Consider the following 25,463-nt stretch of genomic DNA (forward strand, 5'->3'; position numbering starts at 1 on the left):
CATACTTAATGGTGAAAGACTGAAACCATTTTCCCTAAAACCAGAAACTAGAGACTATCCCCACTCTTATTCAACATACTACTGGAATTCCTAGCCAGAGAAATTAGACAAGAAGAAGAAATAAAAGGAATACAAGTAGGTAAAGAAACTGTCAAAATATCCTTATTTGCAGATGATATGATCATATACCTTAAAGGCCCAAAAAACTCTACCCAAAAACTCCTACACACCATAAAACAGCTGCAGCAAGGTGGCAGTTTACAAAAGCAACTTAGAAAAATCATTAGCTTTTCTATACACCAACAACAAACAAACTGAGAAGGAATATATGGAAACAATTCCATTTATAAAAGCCTCAAAAAAATCAAATACCTAGGAGTAAACTTAACAAAGGATGTGAATGACCTCTACAAGGAGAACTACAAAGCCCTGAAGAAAGTGATCAAGGAAGACTACAGAAGATGGAAATATCTTCCATGCTCATGGATTGATAAAATCAACATAGTAAAAATGGCTACACTACCAAAAGTAATCTACATATTTAATGCAATTCCCATCAACATCCCAATGACTTTCATCACAGATTAAAAAATCTACCCTAAAGTTCATTTGGAAACACAAGAGACTGTGAATAGCCAAGGCAATACTAAGCAAAAAGAGCAAGGCTGGAGGTATCACAATACCTGACTTCAAACTATATTACAAAGCAAAAGCAATAAAAACAGCATGGTACTGGCACAAAAACAGACAAGAAAACCAGTGGAACAGAATAGAAGATCCAGACATGAATCCATACAACTATACCCACCTCATTTTTGACAAAAGGGCCAAAAACATACGATGGAGAAAAGATAGCCTCTTCAACAAGTGTTACTGGGAAAAGTGGTTATCTTTCTGCAAGAAACTGAAACTAGATCCATGTTTATCACCCTGTACTAGTATCAACTCAAAATGGATCAAGGACCCTAATATCAGACCTGAAACTCTGAAGTTAGTATAAGAAGGAGCAGGAAACACTCTGGAACTATAGGTATAGGCAAGGACTTCCTCAACAGAACCCCAGCAGCCCAGCAACTAGGAGAAAGGATAGACAAATGGGACTTCATAAAATTAAAAAAGGTTCTGCACAACAAAAGAAATGGTCTCTAAAATGGAGACCTCCCACAGAGTGAGAGAAAATATTTGCCAGCTACACATCAGACAAAGGACTGATAACCAGAATATACAGGGAAATTAAGAATCTAAATTCTCCCAAAATCAATGAACCAATAAAGAAATGGGCAACTGAACTAAACAGAACTTTCTCAAAAGAAGAAATTCAAATGGCCAAAAAATATATATAAAAGTGCTCACCATCTCTCACCATTAAGTAAATGCAAATCAAAACCACTCTAAGATTCTATCTCACCCTTGTTTTGACTAGCCATAATCAAAACCACCAACAACAGGTGTTGGAGAGGATGTGGTGAAAAAGGAACCCCCATACACTGCTGGTGGGAATGTAAGCTAGTGCAACCACTCTGGAAAAATATTTGGAGGCTTCTTAAAAATCTAAACATAGATCTGTCATATGATCCAGCAATCCCACTCCAGGGGATATACCCCAAGAAAGGCAACACAGGTTACTCCAAAAGCACCTGCACAGCCATGTTTATTGCAGCACTATTCACAATAGTCAAGCTATAGAAACAACCAAGATGCCCCACTACAGACGAATGGATCAAGAAAATGTGGTATTTATACATAATAGAATTTTACTCAGCCATGAAGGAGAATGAAATCTTATTATTCGCAAATAAGTGGATGGAACTGGAGAACATTATTCTGAGCAAGTTTAGCCAGGCTCAGAAGACCAGAACTTGTAAGTTCTCCCTTATATGCGGACTTTAGATCTAGGGCAAATACAGCAATGTGGTTGGACTTGGGTCACATGACAAGGGGAGAGCACATATGGGAGTTATACTGTTCTTTTAAGTACCATATTAAATAAAATTTTCATCATAGAAAGCTTCTGAAACTTTTCGTCCAGGTATAAAGGAGACTCTACTCAATTCTTTCCAATAAGGTATTTTGATTACCTTTGTTAGTTCTTTCTAAAGGAGTATTCAGTCACATTCAAAGTTCTCTCTTACCCAACACCCTGTCACAGGCACATCATGACCACGTAAGGGAATCAGTGGCACAATCTTGAGGGCACAGAGTGCATGCTATGTCGTCAAACTCTGGTGAGCATGGACTCTGCACAATCCACCCCTGCCCCTCCCTCTCTGCCCTCCATATAGGGCAGAACATGGGACCAGTAGCATTTTGATAAATGCATACATGGAAAATAATCTCCGTGTGTGTGACACCCACACTTGGTTAGCTGCATGCTCAAATGAACAATCTCAAATGACCACAGAATGCCACATCCACCAAGGTTTCTTCAAAGAATACAGCATGGTAAACAAAGTAAATGAGTAGAACGGTGTTGGGTATTTCCCTTCCTTAAGAGTTCCAAGTGTCACAGTAAAGACTTTCTCTAACCCTACAAAGCAACAGTTATGAGTGACAGAGACCATGGCCAGGTATGAGAGTTACCCTGGCTTATACTTCTAACCATATCAAGTAGGAAATCAGTATCTATGAAAGCAGACCACAATCAAGGAACAGGACAAGTTATAAAAATGTACTGAATTAAAGAATGTTTATGAGAATTTACCAGATTAGTTTACTTGTCGGTATTTATTTTTATCATAAGCAATGTTGCTTAGTACTATATCTAATTTTCTACTAATATCAAGTTTCCACAGAAACAGGAAAGGGGAAAATGTTTTGCTATGACTTCATTCTCGTTAGGAAATACAAATATCTGAGAAAACGGATTAACAAATATATTACATTCTCTTATGTATGAGGTGATAAAGTTTAGAATGATAGCTATGTATTGAACTCAAGAATGAAAAATAGAAAATGCTCCCAAAGGAAATAGACCAAAATACCAATAAAGATAAAAAATTTAATATAAACTAGCACACCTACAAAAATGGAAAATTTATTCTTGAAATAATTTTTTGTTTTGAAAAGATTGTTAGAATAAATTTTTTGATGTAGAAAAAAGACAGGAAACAGATGACTAACTTTAGAAATCAGAAAGGAGGACATTTCAAATACTTATGTTCAAGTATAGATAAAGTAGTTAATTTATAGGAACTATAAATCACCAAATCTACTTTAAGAAACATTTGAACAACTATTAATCACCAAGAGAAGACAATGAAAGACAGTCAAAACTTTCCCACTAAAATCAGGCATCGTGATGAGATGATCTATGGACATTTCTTATCATGACTCTACTCAACACTGTATTAGTGATACTGACCAATGAAATAAGACAAGGGAAAAAAGATTTAAATACTGAAAAGGAAAGAGAAAGTCCTCAATAATTTATAAACAATACAATTACTGACTTAGGTAACCCAAAAATCAACAAAAGTCCTTTAGAATCAATAACAAAGAGAAGTATATTGGCAAGATATAACAATATTTGGAAATTTAATAGTAGTCTTCTGTACCAGCAATAAACACAAGATATAATTTTTAAAATTACAATGAAAACTGTAAACTAGGAATAAATCTAACAAGAAATATAAACAATGTATACACAGAAAATAATATTACTACTGAGCAACCTAAAAAGCTCATTGAAATGCACATTAATGAGTAAATGAATGACAAGTGTCCAGAAATAAACTCATGTACATATGCGAATTGTTATGCAGTAAGAATAACATAGGAGGCAATGAACAGAGTGAAGAATCTATGTTTACAGTTGAAGAAAATACTTTTAAACTACACATAACAAAAATACAGAAAATACATTTACTCAATAAGTGCTGTTAAAATGGTGATAATCCATTTTGAAAAATACCTTCATAACTGATCTCATGAAAATAATTTTCCAATAAATTAAAACAGGAATTGACAAACTTTTTTTTTGCAAAGGGCCAGAGGATAAATATTTTGATCTTTGTGAGCCAACACATTTCTATCCCTGTACTCAACTCTGCAATTACAGGGCCAAATGAATGGGATGGGGGCAGCAAAGTCATAATATAGTCCCCAATTTAATATCCCTGAGCCAGAATTTCCTTACTTAGGAAATGAAGAATGCCTGTTTTATAGGTTCACAGGACAGATAAGTGATGTGTAAAGTTATCCAGGCAAGTGTTTAGATGCAGCAGATTTCTAACTTTTTGCCATTACTTTTTCCACGCTTGGCAAAATACCCAGGAATTCCATTTTTTTAATTTAACTAAATTAAGTGAAAATTTTCCTGCTCTTAGTTCAATAGTTACATTTCTTTGAAACGATTTTGGTCTGCAGCAAACTCATAACATATTGGTCCAAGTTAAAGACATTTAAATTATATATACTTATACACACATATATATTTATATAAAATAGCTAGTGGTTTTAATATATACTTTATAACATATAACTCATACACACAATTCATATAATTTTGAAATACATAAATACAGATTATAGAAAAGAAAATTGTAAAAACTATGCCCAGGTAAAATAAATATGAAATTATGAGACACTTCTTTTTAGACAAACTTTTTTGTATGTTTTTGCTCTTCCTTAGCTGTGCATGCTGTCTTTGACATTTTTAAATTACTATGTACTTGATGCATGAAAATGCTCTCAGTCACTTAAAATGCTATTTGTATTAATTAATTTGACATTTAAAGATTTGAAGCCTAAAAATTATCCAGCATCATTTGTATTTTGCATATCACATTTGGATCTGTAATAACTTCCAAGAATGAAAAAATGACCTTTGATGTACTTTACAACTTTGACCTATTCCTTTCAAAAAGTGAATAAAATCTTAATTGCTTTTAAGGAAAACCTTTCTGAACAGAATGTAGCAATTAACCCATTGACTTAAGAATGGATCAAAAAGCATTTCCAAGTAGGGCCACTTCAGAATCTTTCTGTTTATACATGATCATGGTGCATGTAATTTATTTTTCATTATTTCTATGCTGAGAAACTTATTTAGCATGACTAATAGTGATGCTGTATTATATCTATAACAACACACATACATATGTATCTCCAAATTATTTATATATATATATATATATGCATATTTGAAGTAAATCTCAATATGCAATGTGAAGATTTCAAAGTGTTTATATTTATAGCATTATAGTTATGAAAGTTCATGACTGTGAAACTGAAAAACTATGTATGAAAAGTTACTTGGGACTCTTCTTTAGTGGGAAGAAATATTTGTACCTTACATTAATGGATTGAATATGGTATCTGATAATAACCAGCAAGAATATGGATATCTGCAAAAATGTCCACACCAAATCTTGAGAGCTCAGTAAGATTTATTTGCATTACTTATTAATACCAAGTCTTAGAATCAGCAAACAGGCTTCTGTGGGCTAGATGATTTTTTATTTTCTGCTCTCCATGTGTGGCCAATGAGGGCTTAGAGACAAATGTCTACTTCCATGAGATTCCTAAAAGTACAGTGGAAAAAGAAAAGCCTCATAAATAATGCTAGTTCTTGTCTTGAGTAGATGGCGATTGAATCCAACTCTTAGTTACTTAGTAGGAAGGAATGGGTTATTTTGCACTCGTCAACTTGTCATCAAGAAATCTTCCTATTATTGCTTATACTCTCTCTACAACAAAATTAGAAATAAGGGCAAAATAGTTTCTGCTGGGTATTGGGGGGGGAGAGGGAGGGGGCAGAGTGGGTGGTAAGGGAGGGGGTGGGGGCAGGGGGGAGAAATGAACCAAGCCTTGTATGCACATATGAATAATAAAAGAAAAAAAAAAAGAAATGAAGACTAAAATACTTAGTTGGTTTTGTCTGACATCTTTGCCACTTCTTTACACAAAATGTCTGCCTTATGAACTTCCTTTTCCCTCCAACACTTTCTACACCTCCTCCAGTCACAGGTGGGGATGCTGGCTCCAACACACACACACACACACACACACACACACACACACACACACACACACACACACACAGAGACAAAGAGAAAGAGAGAGAGAGAGAGAGAGAGAGAGAGAACAGAGTGACTCATTTGTCCATTCATTTCTGTTTGTCTATACCATTTTTACATCATCTAGGAATTTAGCCTCCATGTATGTAAAGAAAACCAGTGCTCAAACTGTTATAAATATGTAAGCAATAGTCCTACAATGGTTAATAGTTGGGTTATTTCCCATTTCCACTGGCATAAGACTTTTACATAGCATAAAAGGGAACCCTGGTCACTGACAACCTCTCCAGAAACTTGTCTTTTCTCTCTTTAAATTTTGTGCTGTGCAATATTGCAGGCACCAAACCCCACCTAGCTTCAGTGCCTTTACCGTACTATTCCTTCTATGTGGAATATATTTATTTATTTAATAGCAGTTTATTATTCTTGCAACCTTCAACCCATTGCTGAAGTTCTAAATCAAATGCCTTACGTAAGCTTACTATTACTATGCTAATACACTTACATTTATTTAAGAAGGCACGAATCCTTCTTTACAATGAGTCTATGTATCTTTTTACCTTCAGCTATTAATCTTTTGAGATAGCAGGATATTCCCTTCTTGCAACCTAGTTCCTAGATCAGTACGTTGCATGCAACAGGTGATAAGTAAATATTTTTAAATGAATAATAGATTGATTTAACAGTTTTAGTAAACTATAATGAGTAATTATAAAGGGAGCTAAAATTGCCTATATTATAGAGCCATGAAAATATGATTGGCACACTTAATCATCTTTTTCTTAAAAACATGGATGAAGTACCCATATGTATTTAGAAATTCATCTTTATATGCTTGTCATTCTGTTTTTATAGTAAACCAAAATATTAACTATTATAGGCTGTTGCTTATATAGTTGTAACAGTCTTAGTGCTGATTTTGTTCATATACATGGAGGCTTAAATTCTAAGATGATATAGAAAAATGGTACAGGCAAACAGAAATAGACAAATGATTCTCTCTGTTGTATGTGTATGTGTGTGTGTCTGTGTGTCTGTGTGTGTGTCTGTGTGTCTCTGTGTGTGTCTGTGTGTGTGTGTCTGTCTGTCTTGGAGCAAACAGCATGCTCTTTGGAATTTACCTGCCCCCAAGTACAAAGGTTTAAACATGGAGTTCTCAGATTTAAGGAATCAGAAAATACACTGACATTACTCTCTATTTTTAACTTTTGAAAGCATTTATTGCTCAGCTAAACAAATAAATGAGGTCTCTTTTAATCATTTTCTGGACCTACATTTGTAAGACATCATAAGTATGAGCATTTTCTTTTTTTTAATTTTTTTTTTATTATTCATATGTGCATACAATGTTGGGTCATTTCTCCCCATTGTACCATAACTTAAAAAGAAGACATAATCAGTTCCACATGAAGTGGTGCTAACCATGGAAGAGAGCTGGACTGCATTTCTTTTTGTTTTGCTAAAATATAAATTCAATAGTTAGGAATATGGATTTTTTAAATATTTATTTAAAATATTTTAAATATTTATTTAAAAAATAGTGTAGATATTCATGAAAAAAAAAAAAGGAAAGTTAGTTCTTTCGTAGCTCAGCTTCCTCAAGGAAAAGGTTATTTTTTTTCCAATATGTTTAAACCATATGGATTGCAGCGAAAAGCTACATTTTTTTTAGGATGATGTGTATGAAAAGTTTACCATCTGAGAATTTAAGAAATATCTTGGGAAGTTAATACATTTACAAGTGGATAAATTTATCTGAAGTTCTAAAACTTGTTATGGATAGGAGCATTTGAAATATAAGCATTCTACTACTGAATTTTGATGACTAAGTTCTAAAATGATATTTTATATGTGAAATTTAAATGAATATAGGTTTAAAATACGTTTGGACATTTAAAATAAGTACTTGTTATCCTACTAACAAATGATTGCTTAATTTGAAGTAATTTTATGTGTTTTTGTTCAACTATACTTACTATTTAGAGTAATCACTTGTCTTGGTTTTCTTCTTTCTCACAGCTCCATCTGTTGGAAGAAGACCTTTACTTGAGGGCATGCCAATTTATTTTTCTTACTTCAAATATAACTTCTTGAGACTGGATCTAATTTTAAAGTAATTGGGAACCAGGAAGCCCTTACCTTGGAGCACAAACGATCACTGTCATGACCTGCATAAAATCATCTGTCCCTAGCTGGACAGCCACAAGCTGAGTTCTGGGGGTGAGAAAGCCACAGCCTTAAATCTCTTCACTTAGAAATTACCAAGATAAAAACACATACACGGCAAGGACTAAATACAAAGCCAACAGATAAATAAAAACCAAACAAAACTCTTTTGTTTTACTGCGAAAACAAAATATTCCCAGATATGAGCCCACTGAAGGAAATTAAATCCAGCAATTAAGCTAGTTAATTATAAATTGATTTATCATTTGTGATGGTGAAAGTATAGAGATAGGAGGTGTCTCTTGTCACAAATACATTTCAAAATGCGTAAACACTGGACAATGAGCAGATATCAAGACACAATGTTGCTGTTCACAGAGGGAGGATGTTGCGATCTTGTGTGTATCTGCAAAGCCATAATGGGATAATTGCATTGCCTCACATTCTTGAAATTTCCACATGCAACCCTTCTCCTGTATTGGCTGGCGGGTTTGGGGGCAGTTCTTATTGATTACTTCTCAAAGCACTTCTGGCATCTGCACTGTCACTTGTTCAGGGTAATTGATGTGTTCTATTACTGCAGAGAAGGTTCCATGTGTTTTGAGACCACAATAAACAGTTTCTTGCAGGAGTCCAGAAAAAGAAAACTTAAGAATTCTCAAGACAATGATTTATCTCTCCTAAAGAATTATTATCTAAAGAAATTGACTTAAAAAAGTAATGAAAGCATCATTGTGGTTGCATGAATGAGAGATCGAAACTGTTTTCATGAAGATCATTTTATACCATTAATAGCCAAGAAGTCAAATACACTGAACTGCACACTAAACACTTGTGTTAAACATCTCTTTGTTCTCTTACTTAATTAAAAAGTCATTTGTAATTGGTATTTGACATATAATAGTTTTTTATAGCCATCTATGCATCATGGGAAATGTACTAAACAAATAGCATTTTCAGTTTATTTTTCTAAATAAATGTGTGTTTGTATTATTGGTAACTTCTTGTTTAATTTGTTTTTATCACCTGGAAGATGTTCTCCATGTCTCATTGGGAAATTTTTACCATATTAATTCAGAACTGATGGAAGACTGAAATTTCAAATATTTTTGTAATATGATGCTTCTTATTTTCTAAACTCTGAAAAAATGATATATTTTTCATTATAACTTTCTTGTCAAAGGCTGTTTTAATCTTTTTGTTATGCTATCAAGAATTAGTGTTCATACAAGGGTATGTTGCTGGAAAACAGAAAGTTTGGGTACCGTATCAGTAAAAATTGGAAAAAGAAAATCTTGTTTACATCTTGGAGATCTATCCGAGAAAAAAAAATTAGATTAAAAATTTCAGCCATTAATCATATCTAATGAGTCCTCATTACTTTCATCCAAAACTTCCATAATTATGATTTTAAATGACCAGCAATCAGGCTGGAACAAATATGAAATGTCAATCAACAAAGGCTTGTTGAGTGTCTATAAAATGCTCATTTTCTTGTAACTCATAAGCTAGATTCTATATTTGTGATTGTTTCTACTAGTAGTAAGTGGTATGAAGCTCAAACAATTGGTTTTTTTTTTTCTGACAGTACTGGAGTGTTGAGCTTAGGGCATCATGCTTGCTAGACAGGTGCTCTACCACTTGAGCCACAACCAGCCCCAAACAAACTATTTTTAACAATTAGAAGAATAGGTCACAAATTCCCAAATTATGATCTGAAACCAAATCCCATTATATTGTTCTGTACACTTAAATTGGTTCACCCTCTGCAGTATCTCTTGGTATATAATGAAGAAAGTTAGCTTGCCATGCATGACTTGAAGTCCTGAAAATTAAGACATAGTACCTGAAAATAATACTAGAAATAGAAATCAAATTTCCAGTTCTTGTGAGATGTTAAACATTAAAATATAGATGCCTGGACTCATTCAAATTATTTTGAAATCCATGATAATTGCTTCAAACTGTAAATTATTTGAAATTTTAAACAGGAAAGTCAACTTTCCTGTTATTTCCAAAATGTTTCCTAAATATTAACAATAAATTCCATGAAGAATAGATAATTAAAATGATAGATTTTTTGTGGACATACTCAGTCACACGTAGCACTCTAGCTACTGTGCTCTGTAGAGATTCCCTACGTGGTTTTGTAGAGGCATAATATGATCAATTTGGTCTTCAGCAGAGTAACTCCAGTAGTAACTCATAAAATAAATTGGAGTGAGGCAGGGGCAGGTGGCCAGACCAGAAAGACATATCGAAATTTTTCTTTGAATTTGTTTTGCCTCTGAAGCTTTGATTATATTTATTTTCTGTTACTGTGTCTAGCCTGTCTATCATAAAATTTGTCATATTTAAATTTTTAACTTGCTGTCTTCACAATGCAATTCACAACTCAGTGTTACTTATTCAAAACCTATTAAACAATCCTCAGTTTCCATTGAAGAGTACTCATAACAGACTTTTCAAATTGAAATTATCCAACCATCACTCTTAGAGCAGAAATTTTGCATGTAATATGCAACTTTCTTCTGGCCCAAATTCACTATTGTCAGGCTGAGCTACTTGGGTAGGACTCTGTTCCTTATTCACTTAAGTGTCCATCATGAAACAGGAACTGTGAAGAAAAAGACAGCAGTCCTAGTTTGATTAAATTTAAGATCTAGTTGGAGAAAACCACATTAACCATGTAATTACACTAGTTAACAAAAAATTACAACCATGCTAAATGCTAAGAAGAAACATAGTTACATAGAGAACGCATATTCAATGGGTAAAATAAATGTTGAGCTGAGATCTGAAGAATGATTGTTGTTAAAAAGAAAGCAGAGTTATGGAAACAGCCAAGATGCCCCACTACTTATGAATGGATCAAGAAAATGTGGTATCTATACACAATGGAATTTTATGCAGCCATGAAGAAGAATGAAATGTTATCATTCGCTGGTAAATGGATGGAATTGGAGAACATCATTCTGAGTGAGGTTAGCCTGGCCCAAAAGACCAAAAATCGTATGTTCTCCCTCATATGCGGACATTAGATCAAAAGCAAACACAACAAGGGGCTTGAAGTTTGATCACAAGATAAAAATGAGTGCACACAAGGAAGATATGAGGATAGGTAAGACTCCTAAAAAATTAGCTAGCATTTGTTGCCCTTAACCCAGAGAAACTAAAGCAGATACCTTAAAAGCAACTGAGGCCAATAGGAGAAGGGGACCAGGAACTAGAGAAAAGGTTAGATCAAAAAGAATTAACCTAGAAGGTAACACACATGCACAGGAAATTAATGTGAGTCAACTCCCTGTATAACTATCCTTATCTCAACCAGCAAAAACCCTTGTTCCTTCCTATTATTGCTTATACTCTCTCTTCAACAAAATTGAAGATAAGGGCAAAATAATTTCTGCCAGGTATGGAGGAGGTGGGGAGGGGACAGAGGGAAGTGGAGTGGGTGGTAAGGGAGGGGGTGGGGGCAGGGGGGAGAAACAACCCAAGCATTGTATGCACATATGAATAATAAAAAAAAAAAAAAAAAGAAAGCAGAATCTGGTGCCAAGCAGTGCAAGAGAGAAAAGCACAGCAGTTTGGAAGATCTGACTAGGATACTTAAAGTGGAGCAAAAGATACAAAGAGGGTAGCACAGAGAAAACTGGTTAGATGGAGGCAAGCCCCATCTACCTGTATCCTCAGCAGACAGAACAAAATGAACAGTATGAAGAGTAACAACAGTAAGCATATAGAAATACATAAATATCAGCAAGTTTATCTGTATAACAAAGGTAAGAGCATTCAAACAATATTTTGTTTTATTTGTTACTGTTCAAACTAGTTACACTGGCATTAAGAGAACTCTGAAATTTGGGCTGTGGGTATGTGGTAAACCACTTGCCTATGATGTATGAGGCACTGGGTCTGAGTCCAAGCACAAAGAAAAAGGTAGTCTTGACTGGGCACAGAGCCACAATGATTAAACTTGTCATTCTGATTCTAAAGCAGCTGGAGAGACTGAGTGGCGGGAGAGAGTGAAAGGTAATATACGTAACAATCTAAAGTGTCACAAGACCAAAAATGTAGTGCCAATACATCATGTCCAGGGTAAGTGGAGGATTTTTAACAAAAAAACAAACCTGAAGGTGCTGGAAGTCATGAGCTGCAATCTGACTAGGTCATTGCGGCTTAGCAGGATCCCGACAAAGTCAGGGACTGTAAGTGTGGCACATCTCTCACTGAGGTTTTGAGGAAACATGGAGTGGCTCCCTTTGTCTGGAGAAAAGAAACATTAACCTGAAGGTATTTGTTTATGAAAGGTCAGGAAACAGGGCACATGCCCTTGGCAACCAGGCCTGAGTTTTATGTATGGGAAACTAAGCAAAGCTAGATGAAAACAGGGAGGTTTGGGTGTCATCATTGAAAGTAGAAGGATCTGAGTTTCGCTTATGTAACCTAGGAGACTGGAGCAAGACCATTGTTTTTCAGGTAGAGGACATTGTTCCCAGGAATAGAAGTTCTTCTTGCATGGTATAACTTACTGCTTTATACTGCTTAAAAAGCCTGATGCAAAAATAAAAATTTGCCAGTTAGGTCATCAACCTTCTGGTCATGTGTCTCGTCATTCCCTTCCTGAGTGAGTGAGTCCTTCCATGTGTCTCATGTCTTCAGTCTTTCCTTTGGTCCACTCAGATCAGGGACCCTCAAGATCCCAGCAAGTGGTGCCACTGAACAGGGACCCAAACAGAAGCTTAAGGTAAGGAAGGCTCTGGTGGTGTGTGCACATATGTAATTTGAGGTTCTGGAGCTCTATATGTAAAATAGAAAAAGTGAAATGGGCCAATAAGAAAGTAAAGAGTGGGCTCTCTTTACAGAAATTTTGTGTTCAATGTTGCAAGGTCAAAGATGTACAGTAGCTAAAAGTCAGCTTGAATGTTTTTTATGTCCAAGAATGCACTCAAAATTAATATAATTGTTTTATGTTTCATTGTATATGTTTTGTGTATGTCTGATATGATTGACTTATTAGAGATGAAAAAAATCTAATAGCTATGATAACAGTCTTATTAAAAGCTGAGACTGACTCAAAACACTATTCCCAAAATTGACTCTTATTTCAGCTATCAATCCACCCAAAATGAGTCCTAAAACAACATAATGGGACACTTCTTAATCTATTCCTTAAAGTTTAACAAAATAACTTATCAATGTACTTGTGGCCACTTAGTTATTGTTTACATGTTCTTGTGCTCTTGAATCTATGGGCTCTTAAATTGATATTTATGGCATGCCTAATTTAAAACCTTTTTATATATTCATATGTTTAAACATTGTTAAGATGATTCTTATTATAAAATTAATGTCAAGAAATACAAGGCTTTTGTTCTCTCCCCCACCTCTTCTGCTGCTACTTTTAAGAAAAAACATTTTTTAAAGGTTATATCAATCAGGTCTAACTAAATTATAGACATTATTTTATGGGCAGTAACCTTAGTCTGCTTCATTTCATCATAAGTAATTTACATTCAATTCCTTTATAATAAGATCTATTAACAAATGGTGTGTCTATAGGTTTCTTATTATATAAAAACAGTTTAAAATTCCTTTCTATATTGGTCTATATAATAAAAATAAGGCTAATTAAAATTTTTTATTTAAATTAAATTTAAAATTCTTATAAAAGTTTTTTTAAAATACAAGTTACAAAATGATAAAGTTAAAATTGACTATAATCTAATTGTTGCCTAAAAGATTTTTTGGGGTTATATCTATTAGGGAAAATGCCACACAAAGAAAACTCACGAGAAAACTCACGTCCAAGGGCAGGGTTTATTGGCAGGTACGAGGTAGTGCAGGAAGAGGAAAGGACAAAAGGGAAGGGGTTCAGGCCAGGCATGGCCTTTTATAGAAGAGGGAGGGTAAGGGGTTGGTGCATATGCCAAGGGTCCCTGATGGAAGTGGAGCTTGAGTGGAGCTTGTTTTTGGGAGCATGGGAAACCTTGTTAAGGGGGAGGGAATGGCTCCATTTTCCATGAGGTGCCACTGATTTATAAAATGGCGGCATTATTGTTCTATCATTCCCCCATTTTTCTTTAATAATAATGAAGATAAGGGCTGAGGATCAGGAATTGGGGTGAAGCATCAGTCTCTTTAGCTGCTTCCTGCTGTCAGGGGGTGTTGTATGGGGCAGGATCCTCAGGCTCCTGTGGCGTCCTGGATGGGGCCTTCACAGTAGTGTTCCGGGCGGTTTTGGAGAGATTGGTATCCCTGGAGGTACAACTGATTAAATTTTTGGTTAGCAATAGCAGACATACGGTCTAAAAGAAATCCTTGTATTGTTCTTATGATACAAGGGAGGAAGCTTAAGAATAGGAGGGCAGGAAATACAGGCATTAGGATGGGCATTAACCAGGAGAACCACTGTGAAATGTTATTCCCTAGAGGATTCCAAGAGTCCTCCAATTCCCTTCTCCATTTTTCTAATTGTTCTTGGAGTTGCCTAATTTTATTTTTTACTACTCCCAACTGGCTAACATAGAAGCAGCACTCCTCTTGTAAAAATAGGCAGAGACCACCCTTTTCTGCAGTGAGCAGGTCAAGGCCTCATCGGTTTTGGAGTACAACTGAGGCTAGGGAGTCAAGTTGTTTTTGTAGGGTTAGGATAGATTCAGCTACCATTTGAAGATCACTTATCAATCAATTAGAGAGTTTTGTGTAGTAGTGAGTAGAAGTTCCTATTCCCGCAGCCCCCATTCCCATGGCAGCCATTATTCCCAGAGTGGCTAATAAGGGAATGGCCTGGATTGCCTGTTTTGATCGAAGATGCGTGGTGAGGGGGATGGGTAGGTCCTGATCTTCTGTAATAATATCCATGTCAGGGACCAAAAATACCAGAGTGCAGATGCCCTTCCAGGCTTGGGGTAAACAGGGGTATACACTCTGACCGCATAGAAAGAGTCCCAGGAATGGGAGGGCAACAGATATTGTTCCCGGTTTTGTTGGCCACCCTAGTAGTGTGACATTTTTTTGTCACCAGGGAACCTACCTCGACTATCCCTGAGGAACTCTGTAGGCAGAGAGGGGCTGGCTGGAAGAGGGGAACTGGGGAAAGGGTGGAGGCGGTGGGCCTTTTGGTGAAGGAACAGTTTAAGGTAAGAGGTGTGGAAATATTTATGGGGCTGGCGATGACCTGAGAAGGGCCAGTTCGCTGACACATCCAACAATCACGGGCTAGAGTAGGATTGGTGTGGTTGAGTAGTTGATGAGTGGTATTTATGACCTGGAGGAGAAGGGTTTCAGAAAGGGACAGTGTTTGTAAAGGAATTTTGAGAGGCTTTCTGGTGGGAAAGAATAGGTTGTCAAGAACCTGAGGTATCTGGGTGCAGAGGACCTTCTTGTATGCCTGATCCTGGACTCCTCCTCCGTCAGATATACCATAATGTTTGAGCTCAGTCCAGCACACTTGTTGCACATGATTCCCAAAGCAAGTATAGCCCATGTTGCTGCCTTTACTCCTTGCAGTCCAGTGCAGTTTGCCCCACATTGTATATGGGGTAGCTTATTCATACCTGGGCTGGTATGAATAAGATGAGGTGCACGGGCAGGGGGGAAGTTTGGGGCTCACAAGAGTACAGATCATAAGAAAGAAGAGAGCACAAAGAGTAAGGCACACAGGGCAAGGTATCCAACACAGAGAGCTGCGTGATGGGGCTATCTCCACTCAGGGGGAGAAGTTACCCACAGGCCAATACTCAGGAGGGAAGGGATAAGGACAAGAATTACCCACAGAAAGGGATGGAGTGGAAGCATAGGTGGAGTGGTTTACAGTAAAGCGAAGAGTATGTTGGAAAATGCGTAGATTTCTTCAGGAATAAAGTCTGAGAGAGTGCCTTGGAGATGTAGGTAGGCTATCCAATCTATGAAGTAAGGGAAATGAAGGTATGAAAAAGGAGGGAGGCTGATTATACTGAGGGGTGGGAAATCTAAAACCTCAGAGTAGAGTGTATATACAAAAGAGTAAAAGCATGGGCAGGAACTGACAGAAAAGAATGGGAGGGGGAAGTATAAAGAGTGAGTAGGTGAGATGCCAGTTCCCCAGGCATAGGGCTCCTACCTATGCCCTGGGAGTCTCCTTGAGTGTGTCTCTGTCTTCTGGGATCTTGGGAAGGCAGGAAATCTTTATTTTTGTTGGTCCTGTAAGAAGAGATTGGTAGGTCTTTTGTGGGGCTGCCAATTTTAGATTTTGAACATGTACCCAGGAGGGAAATCCTGCTAGTTTAGCAGCCATGGGTGTGGTAAGGATGGCCTTAAATGGGCCTCTCCACTTTTCCTGCAAGTGGCCAGGTGTGGCTGTACTTTTTAGATAAACTAGATCTCCTATTTGGAGGGTGGGAGTTATTTTGGTGGTGTCAGAGGGCTGTGGTAACTGATCATGAGCATGCGACAAAAGAAGAGAGGGAAGAAAAGTGAGGAGAGGATTGAGGAGAGTGGGGGGAACATTAGGGGATTCTGGCTAAACCATGATAGGGAGGAGTAGATGGCCATAGAGGAGCTCAAAGGGGCTGAGCTTGAGTGGTCTTTTTGGGAGGGCCCGGAGACGGAGAAGGACTAGGGGTAGGGGCTTTGTCCAGTCTAGGTGGAGCTTGGTGAGAGTATTTTTTAGTGTGTGATTGGCACGTTCGACTTTACCTAAAGATTGGGGGTGATAGGGAATGTGAAACCTCCAGTGAATATTTAAGGCTTGTGCCAATTTTTGGGAAATAGAGGAAACAAACTCAGGCCCATTGTCTGACTAGATAGAGGTTGAGAGACCAAATTGTGGGATGATGTCTGTGACTAAAATCGTTGTTACTGTGGAGGCCTTTTTATTGGTCATAGGGAAGGCCTCCACCCATCCTGTGAAGGTGTCTACCAATACCAGGAGGTACTTGATCCTCTTTCCTGGAGGCATATGTGTGAAGTCCACCTGCCAATCCACAGCAGGGAGACATCCCCTGGCTTGGTGGGTAGGAAAGGGAGGGGGCCTAATATTGAAGTTGGGGTTTGTGCATTGGAAAATTGAGCAGGATTGGGTAATCTGTTTAAGGTATTGTATGTCTCCTGGAGCTAAGGAAAGGGATTGGTGGAGAAAGGTGTAAAGAGCATGAAGGTTAGGATGAAAAAGTGTATGTAAATAGGAGAGAAGAGTTTTAATTTCAAAAGGGGAGAGAGAAAGTTTAGTGAGAGGAGGGGAGGAAGCTGGGGTAAGAGGGTACATGGCCAATTGGGGTGCAGTTTGGAGGGCTGCTCGCTTGGTTATTTCCTCTGGTAATTATGGAGGAGTCAGTCTGGTGGGCTTTGCAATGGGTAATGCCCACTTGGGAAGGGAGGCGTGAAGCCTCTAAGACCTGGGCTATCAAGGCAGCATTGATAATGGGAGTTCCTCTTGTAGTTAAGAATCCCCTTTCCTTCCAGATAGTGGAGTGGGACAGTAAAGTGTGAAATGCATACTTAGAGTCAATATAAATGTTGACAGTTTTGTCTTTTGCCAGAGTTAGAGCTCTGGCCAGGGCAGTCAGTTCTGCCTTTTGGGAAGTAGTCCCCAAAAGGAGAGGGTGTGCCTCAATGACAGCAGAATCAGACACAATGGCATATCCAGCTCTTCGCTGTCTATTTTGAATGAAGGAGCTGCCATCAATGAACCAAGTATAGTCAGCCTGAGACAGGGTGCCCTCCTGAATGTGGTCTGGGCAGGGAAGGAGCTCTTCAAGGATCTCGGGGTAGGAGTGAACTAGTGGTGTTGAAGAGAGAGGAAGAAGAGTAGCTGGGTTAAGTGGGGGACACGAAACAAAAGTTAGAGTGGGATCCTCAACCAAGGCCACCTGGAGGGATAGGATACGAGAGGGGGGCATGGAGTAAAGTCCCTTATATGTGAGGAGTTCTGAGAGGCTGTGGGGGGAGTAAACAGTAAGGGGGAACCCAAAGGTAAGTTTTTTGCTTTCCTGGATAAAGAGAGAGGTGGCAGCCAGGGCCCTGAGGCATGGGGACCATCCCCTGGTTGGGGGTTCTAACTATTTGGAAAGGTATGCTACTGGAGCAAAGGAGGGCCCTATGTTGTGTCCCAGAACTCCTAGGGCAAACCCTTGCCTCTCAGAAACATAAAGGAAGAAGAGACGCGTGAGGTCCGGCAAGCGAAGTGCCGGGGCTTGTAATAGGGCTTGTAAGAGGGTTTTAAAATGACTTGACACAGGCCAAGAGGGGCTCAGGGGCTCTTGAATGGAACCCTTGGATGCCTCATATAGAGGTTTGGCCATTAGACTGAAGTTGGCTCTGAGATAGCCAGCCAGGCCAAGAATGGAGAGAACTTCAGCCTTGGTGGTGGGGGCAGGGAGAGAGAGTAGCAAGGCCTTATGATCTGTGGTGATAGCCTTATGAGTAGGGGAGATAGATAGCCCCAGGTAAGTTACCTGGGTGAGAGACAGTTGAGCCTTAAGGGATACCTGGTATCCCTTTTTTCCCAGAAAATTAAGCAGGAGGGCAGTGTGTTGTAGGCTATCCTTGAGCGAGGGGCTGCAGAGCAGGAGATCATCTACATACTGGAGGAGTTTACTTGGGGAGAGATGGAGGGTAAGGAGATCCCTAGCCAGAGCTTGGCCAAAGAGGTGGGGACTGTCCCGGAACCCCTGAGGCAGAACAGTCCAGGTCAGTTGTTGGGAAGTATGAGAATCTGGATCAGTCCAGATGAAGACAAAGAGCATCTTTTAGGTCCAGGACTGTGAAATGGGTGGTGGTACCAAGGATGAGAGACAGGAGAGTGTAGGGATTGGGTACCACTAGGTGTATAGGAGTCACTGTCACGTTGATTAAGCGGAGGTCCCATACCAGCTGGTAAGACCCATTGGGCTTTTTTACAGGCAGAATAGGAGTGTTATAGGGGGAGTGAGTTGGGTGACGAAGGCCCTTAGAGAGAAGCTCTGAGATGATAGGCTTTAATCCCTGTAAGTGGATTAGAGAGATGTGATATTGAGGTTGGTTTGGGAAAATAGAGGGGTCCTTGAGAGTAATAAAGAGGCTCATGATGGGTAGCGACTGCAGGGTTCTGGAGGTCCCACACAATGGGATCTCCCAGTGTAGCAGGTCAGGGCAAGGGGTTGGGAGGAGCTTTTGGAAGCAGAACACCCATGATGGCAAGGAGGAGCTGAGAGGATGGCGACAAGGGGTTAATGGGTCGCGGCTTAAGAGGGGGTGGGGATAAGGTGAGAGTGGCCTGGAATTTTGACAAAATGTCCCTTCCCAAGAGTGGGGTGGGGCAATTAGGGAGACTAGCAAGGAGTGAGTAAAAAGTGTATCTCCCAGTATGTAAGTTAGAGGAAAAGTCATTAAGGGCTGGGTAGGAGTTCCCTCCACCCCAACTATGGAGGTTAAAGAAGGCTTGGTAGGTCCCCAGAACTTTGGCAAGGCAGAAAAAGTGGCGCCAGTGTCCAGGAGGAGAGAGATATGCCTACTGTCAATAATGGCCATTACCCTGGGCTCCTGTGAAGTTAAGGTCGTCAGGCCTGGGAGTCCTGGGCTCTGTCAGTCATCAGCCTCAGTTGGCAGTCCTAAAAGATCAGTTAGGGAGGAGCGACGGTGGGGGGGCTTAGGCCCTCCACCTTGAGGGGTGAAGTGGCAGTCCATTGCCCAGTGGCCCTCCTGTTTGCACTTAGGACATTGCCCCGGTGGGCAGCGTGGTTTAGGACAAGCACAGGCCCAGTGTCCCTCAAGGCCACACCAAAAACATGGGCCAGGAGGTGTTCGGGATTTTCCCTGGCCTTGGGAGTTAGAGGTCAGAGGCTTTTTTCCGAGGGCTTGTGCCAACATCTGGAATTTAGCCTTATCTCTCCTCTCCTTATCAGCCCTTTGTTCTTCTTCTCGGTAATTATAGACTTTGAAGGCCACGTTTAAAATTTTAGCCTGTGGAGTCTGAGGGCCATTTTCTAGCCTTTTAAGGTGTTTTTTTTGATATCTGGGGTTGAGTGGGAGCTAAAGTGGGTCATAAGGATAATTATCCCATCCTTAGTTTTAGGGTCAACTTTTGTATGGTGTCGTAGTGCCTCTGTGAGCTGGGACAAGAAACTAGCTGGATTTTCCTCTTTGTCTTGTTGGATTTCTCTGAGCTTATCAAAATTAACAACCTTTTGGGCCGGCTTTTTTAATCCCACCACTAAACAGGTAACCACCTGATCCCTAAGTGTTCTGTCACCAGTTTGGTAATTCCAGTGAGGCTCCTCAGTAGGGACCACTGTGGCCCCTACAGGATGGGCAGGGGTGGTGCAATGGACATCATCTGCATGGACCCTAGCCATGTCCCAGACCGTGCATCTCTCCTCTGGAAGGAGGGTGGAGGAAAGAATGAGATAGATGTCATGCCAAGTAAGGTCATAGGATTGAGCCAAGTATTGAAATTCCTTAACATAAGAATCAGGGTTAGTGGTGAAGGAGCCAAGGCACTTTTCTATCTGAGAGAGGTCAGCAAGAGAAAAGGGGACATGGATCCTCACAATGCCTTCCACTCCAGCCACTTCCCAGAGAGGGTAGATGGAAACTGGCTGACTGGGGGGTCTGTGAGAGCGAGTGTGGGGGGGACTCATGGGATCCTGTGGTCCTGGGTGGGTGGAAGGGCAGGTGGAAGGAGGGGTGGGAGGAGGAGCAGGAGGAGGAGCAGAAGGAAGAGTGGGAGGAGGGGCGGGAGCCGATGGCTGAACAATGGAAGCCCATCTTTGATAAGGTAGAGGCTTGTTAGCAGGGTCAAAAGAAGGGAAAGCTTCAGAGTCAGGAGGGGATTCAGAGAAGGATTTGGCTGGTTTTGAGACTGGTTTAGAAGCTAGTAGTACCTGTGCAGGGGAACAGGAGGTATAGAGGGAAGGTTTGGTGCAGAGATAAGACAAGGATTGGACGTAGAGAAGTTCCTTCCATTTGCCAGTGCGCTCACAGAAATTGTATAGATCCCTTAAAATATTGGGATCAAAAGTACCATTAAGTGGCCATATGGAGGCATTGTCCAATGGATATTGGGACAGAAAAAAATGAGCTTTCATGGCTTAAGATCAGGCATGAGGTGTAGGGGCCCAAGGTTGGCCAGGAGACATCCCAATGGGGAGTCTGAGGGAATTTTGGAAGGTCTGACTCCTGTGGTGAGACCTGACCTGAGGAGAGATATGGTGGGCATCCCCGAAATATCAGGTCCTCAGGAGAGAGAGAGAGAGATGTGGAACACACCACCCAGAGGGAATGTCTTCACCATGGGGGGGCCACAGTCCCTACTGGGGAACCCAGTTCCCAGGACAGCTGAGAGAGAGAGAGAGAGAGAGAGAGAGAGAGAGAGAGAGAGATCACAGCTCTACATGTGAGGAGGACTCACCAAGGGAGAGAGGACCTTGAGGGAAAATTGGCTGGTGGTGGATGGTGGTTGGAGGTGCGCTGGGGCATAGGAACTTCCCTGTGACCTAGTGAGAGAGTGGCATTTTTTTAGGATTGGGGGTCCCGATAAAGCAGCTCAGATCCCGGAGGAAAGCCGGGAGAGCAAGTTCAGTGCCGGAAACTCAACCCGATCCTGGGTTTTGGCACCAAATGTTAGGAAAAACGCCACACAAAGAAAACTCACGAGAAAACTCACGTCCAAGGGCAGGGTTTAATGGCAGGTACAAGGTAGTGCAGGAAGAGGAAAGGACAAAAGGGAAGGGGTTCAGGCCAGGCATGGCCTTTTATAGAAGAGGGAGGGTAAGGGGTTGGCGCATATGCCGGGGGTCCCTGATGGAGGTGGAGCTTGAGTGGAGCTTGTTTTTGGGAGCGTGGGACACCTTGTTAAGGGGGAGGGAATGGCTCCATTTTCCATGAGGTGCCGCTAATTTATAAAATGGCAGCATTATTGTTATTGTTATTATTTTATCAAACTAAAATCTAATTCTCTATGTCCATAAAATAACAAGGCTATCTTAGTATTGTTCTGCTTTGAGTAACATCTACAGAAAACTGTTTTAAAAAAAGAGAGAGAGATTTTTATCAAAAAAATTACTAGTGTTTTCTGTTGATCTTGTCAAGCTTTCAGTTCTACTAAATCAGAGTTCATTTACATATTTGCTCATGCAAAGGCCTCTTAAATGACCACCTTATAACTGTGTTCTGTGTCTATACTTTATGTAAATATGATACAAACATTTACAAAGTTAAAAATGTCAATTTATGTAAAATGATGAGCTAAAGCTCTCTTTTATCCAAAAGTGTTGTATTTAACCTGCATCCTGACAGTCAGCCTCTGTTTGCCTTTGAAGATCCCACTAACACTTCACAACAACTAACTTGAACAGTTTTACCACACGGTTTAGAGACAGCCTTCATCTTTTTGGACAGATCCTAACCAGAGACTTATTAAATTGGCACTACCCAGAGGCCACATTTTTTAATATGTTGATGACTTATTTCTATGCAGAGACACAGAGCCTCTCATCTGCAGGATAACTGAGTCCCTTTTAAACTTTCTGGCCTCCTGGGAATACAAAGTCTCTAAGAAAAAAGCTCAATTGTGCCTCCCACAGGTCACCTACCTAGGTGTGGTCTTAAAGGGACAGGCTCACTTCCCAGTCATGAACAAATCAAATCCATCCAATCTTCTTCACAGTGATAACTCTGACACAGAAACTTTGTCTCCTGAGGAGGAGAAAAAGTTAGAGAAACAGGCGGCCCAATATCATCATCATTTTCCTAAATCTCTAAAATTACTCAAGTCTTTGTCTATTTCAAAATCTGCCAAACCTGCCATCTCAGCGCTTCTTTTAAATCATCCCAAGTTTTTCCTTTTGCCAACAGTGGCTCAAACAGTAATTTGTCACCTATAATTTGTTAGCCTATAAGAGAGGCTAAACAGGTTAAAAAAGACATAAAAGAGTTTCATTGTTTTCCAATGACAGTACAAAATGATAAAACGATTCATGAGGCCCTTCCTTTTAAGATGCTTAAGCTATGGCTTAAGTTCAGTATGGGGCCACCACCCCTTTTTACCTTGGAAATTATAGAGACTCTTATTAGTAAACCCTTACTGCCTGAAGATTATAAGACAATAGCTAAAACATGCCTCTCAGGAGGTGACTACTTGTTATAAAAATCAGAGTTTCAAGATTGATGTTTAGATCAGACAGATAAAAGCCATGGCACACAGCTGCCTTTTACTCCTGACCAGCTGGCAGGGGAGGGTCAATGAAGAAATGTACAGCTACAATTAAATTTCCCTGGAAAATATTATGCACAGGTTAATGCCCTGGCTGAGCAGGCTTGGAGAAGGCTTAATAAAATCAGGCAGGGGCCAGATGACCCTTATCAGGACTTTGTATCCTGGCTGTTACAAGCTGTGGGTAGACTGATCATTGATGGGGAGACAAAAATGATTTTAGTAAAACAGTTGGCTTTTAAAAATGCCAGCACACTCTATGGTATTGGACAAAGTCAATCTCCTTACTAGAGTTCTTCATTGCTCCAATGGGAGGACTCTGAGAAAAACAGCAGACAATTTCAACCATATATCTTGTCCCATCTCCTTGTTCATTTATAGGGATGGGCTATTCTAAAGGATATGGGAGTGCTGATCCTCAGCCCCAATCAACAAGTCACTCAAATGATGCTGTCCCAAGGTTTTGATCCTGGAGCAGGCTTGGGAGCACAACATCAAGATATAACACAGCCTGTAGAGCCCATCCAAAAAACTAATTCCCATGGTTCAGGGTTTCAAAGTTTTTCATAGGGGCCCTGATGACTCCTACACCACAAACTGCTGATGCCATTATTTGGTTACCTGATGAACCTGTCTGGGTAGATCAGTGGCCCCTTACAAAGGAGAAACTGGAAGCTGATCATCAATTAGTACAGGAACAGCTACAAGAGGGACATATAGAACCCACAAATAGCCCCTGGAATATTCTAATTTTTGTAATTAAAAAAGAAATCTGGGAGTGGAGACTGCTACAGGATGAAAGGGCCATTAATAAAACAATGCAAGTTATGAGTCCTTTGTCCCCCGGCCTGCCCTCCCCTACTGCCATTCCTTTACATGATTACTTAATAGTTATATATTTAAAAGGTTAGTTTTTTTTTTTACCATTCCTCTCCATCCTGATGATTGTCAGAGATTTGCTTTTAGTTTGCCTACTATAAATTTTAAGGAACCTATGCAGAGATTTCAATGGAGGGTTTTACCCCAAGGAATGTCTAACAGCCCTGCCCTATTCCAGAAATTCATTTCCCAAGCCATATCTCCAGTTCAATTTCAATTTCCTAATGCCGATATAATTCATTACATAGATGATATCTTACTTGACCATCCAAAAGAGCATCAATTAAATCTTATTTTTAATGCCTTTCAGCTATCCTTAACTGCCTCACGACTTACGTGTTACTCCAGAAAAGGTCCAAAGAAAGGACTCTTACTCTTCCTTGGGACATATTACTGAACATTCTTGGATAAAACCTTTACACCCATAAATTAGGACAGATAATTTATGGACTTTGAATGACTTTCAAAAACTATTAGGTGCTATCAATTGGATTTGACTCACTTTGTGGCTGACAACAGGAGATGTAAAGCTGTTATTTGAGATCCTCAGAGGAGACTCTGATCCCTCCTCCCCCGCTCACACCAGCCACAAAGAGAGTGTTGCAGATGATTTCAGGGGTGCTTCACCTTGCCCAGGTCACACAGGTGGACCCTGTTGAACCTCTTTACTTGCTTATGTTGGCCACAGACCACACTCCTACCACATTGCTGTGGCAGGAACATGGACCTCTGGAATGGCAATGTTTGCCAATGTCTGGGTTCCATATACTTGTGCCATATTATATCCTGGTATCTGTCTTAATCATAAAAGGGCACATTCGTGCATGACAATTGTTTGGTATGAAACCAGGTTATAGTGGTCCCCTTTACTAAATCACTGTTATCTTCGTTACATCTTCTGAGGACTGGCAAATAGCCTTAACAGACTTTGCCAGACAAATTTCTTTTCATTACCCTACTGATAAGTTGGTTCATTTCTTTAAAAATAATTCTCTTATATTCCTTCAGATCATGCACAAAACACCAATTCCCAATGCAGCATTGGTATTCACTGATGGGTCTGCTAAAGCAGTGGTTGCTATGGTTATTGACGGCCAAACACATACAAAGCAGTGACCCCCAGTGTCCGCATAGTGAGTTGAACTGTATGTCATCCTTCTTGCCTTTTCTTTACTGTCCAATCAAGCTTTCAATCTATATAGATAGTTCTTACCTTTATCAGGTTCTAC

Source organism: Castor canadensis, chromosome 6 (assembly GCF_047511655.1).
Source record: "Castor canadensis chromosome 6, mCasCan1.hap1v2, whole genome shotgun sequence".
Taxonomy (NCBI): domain Eukaryota; kingdom Metazoa; phylum Chordata; class Mammalia; order Rodentia; family Castoridae; genus Castor; species Castor canadensis.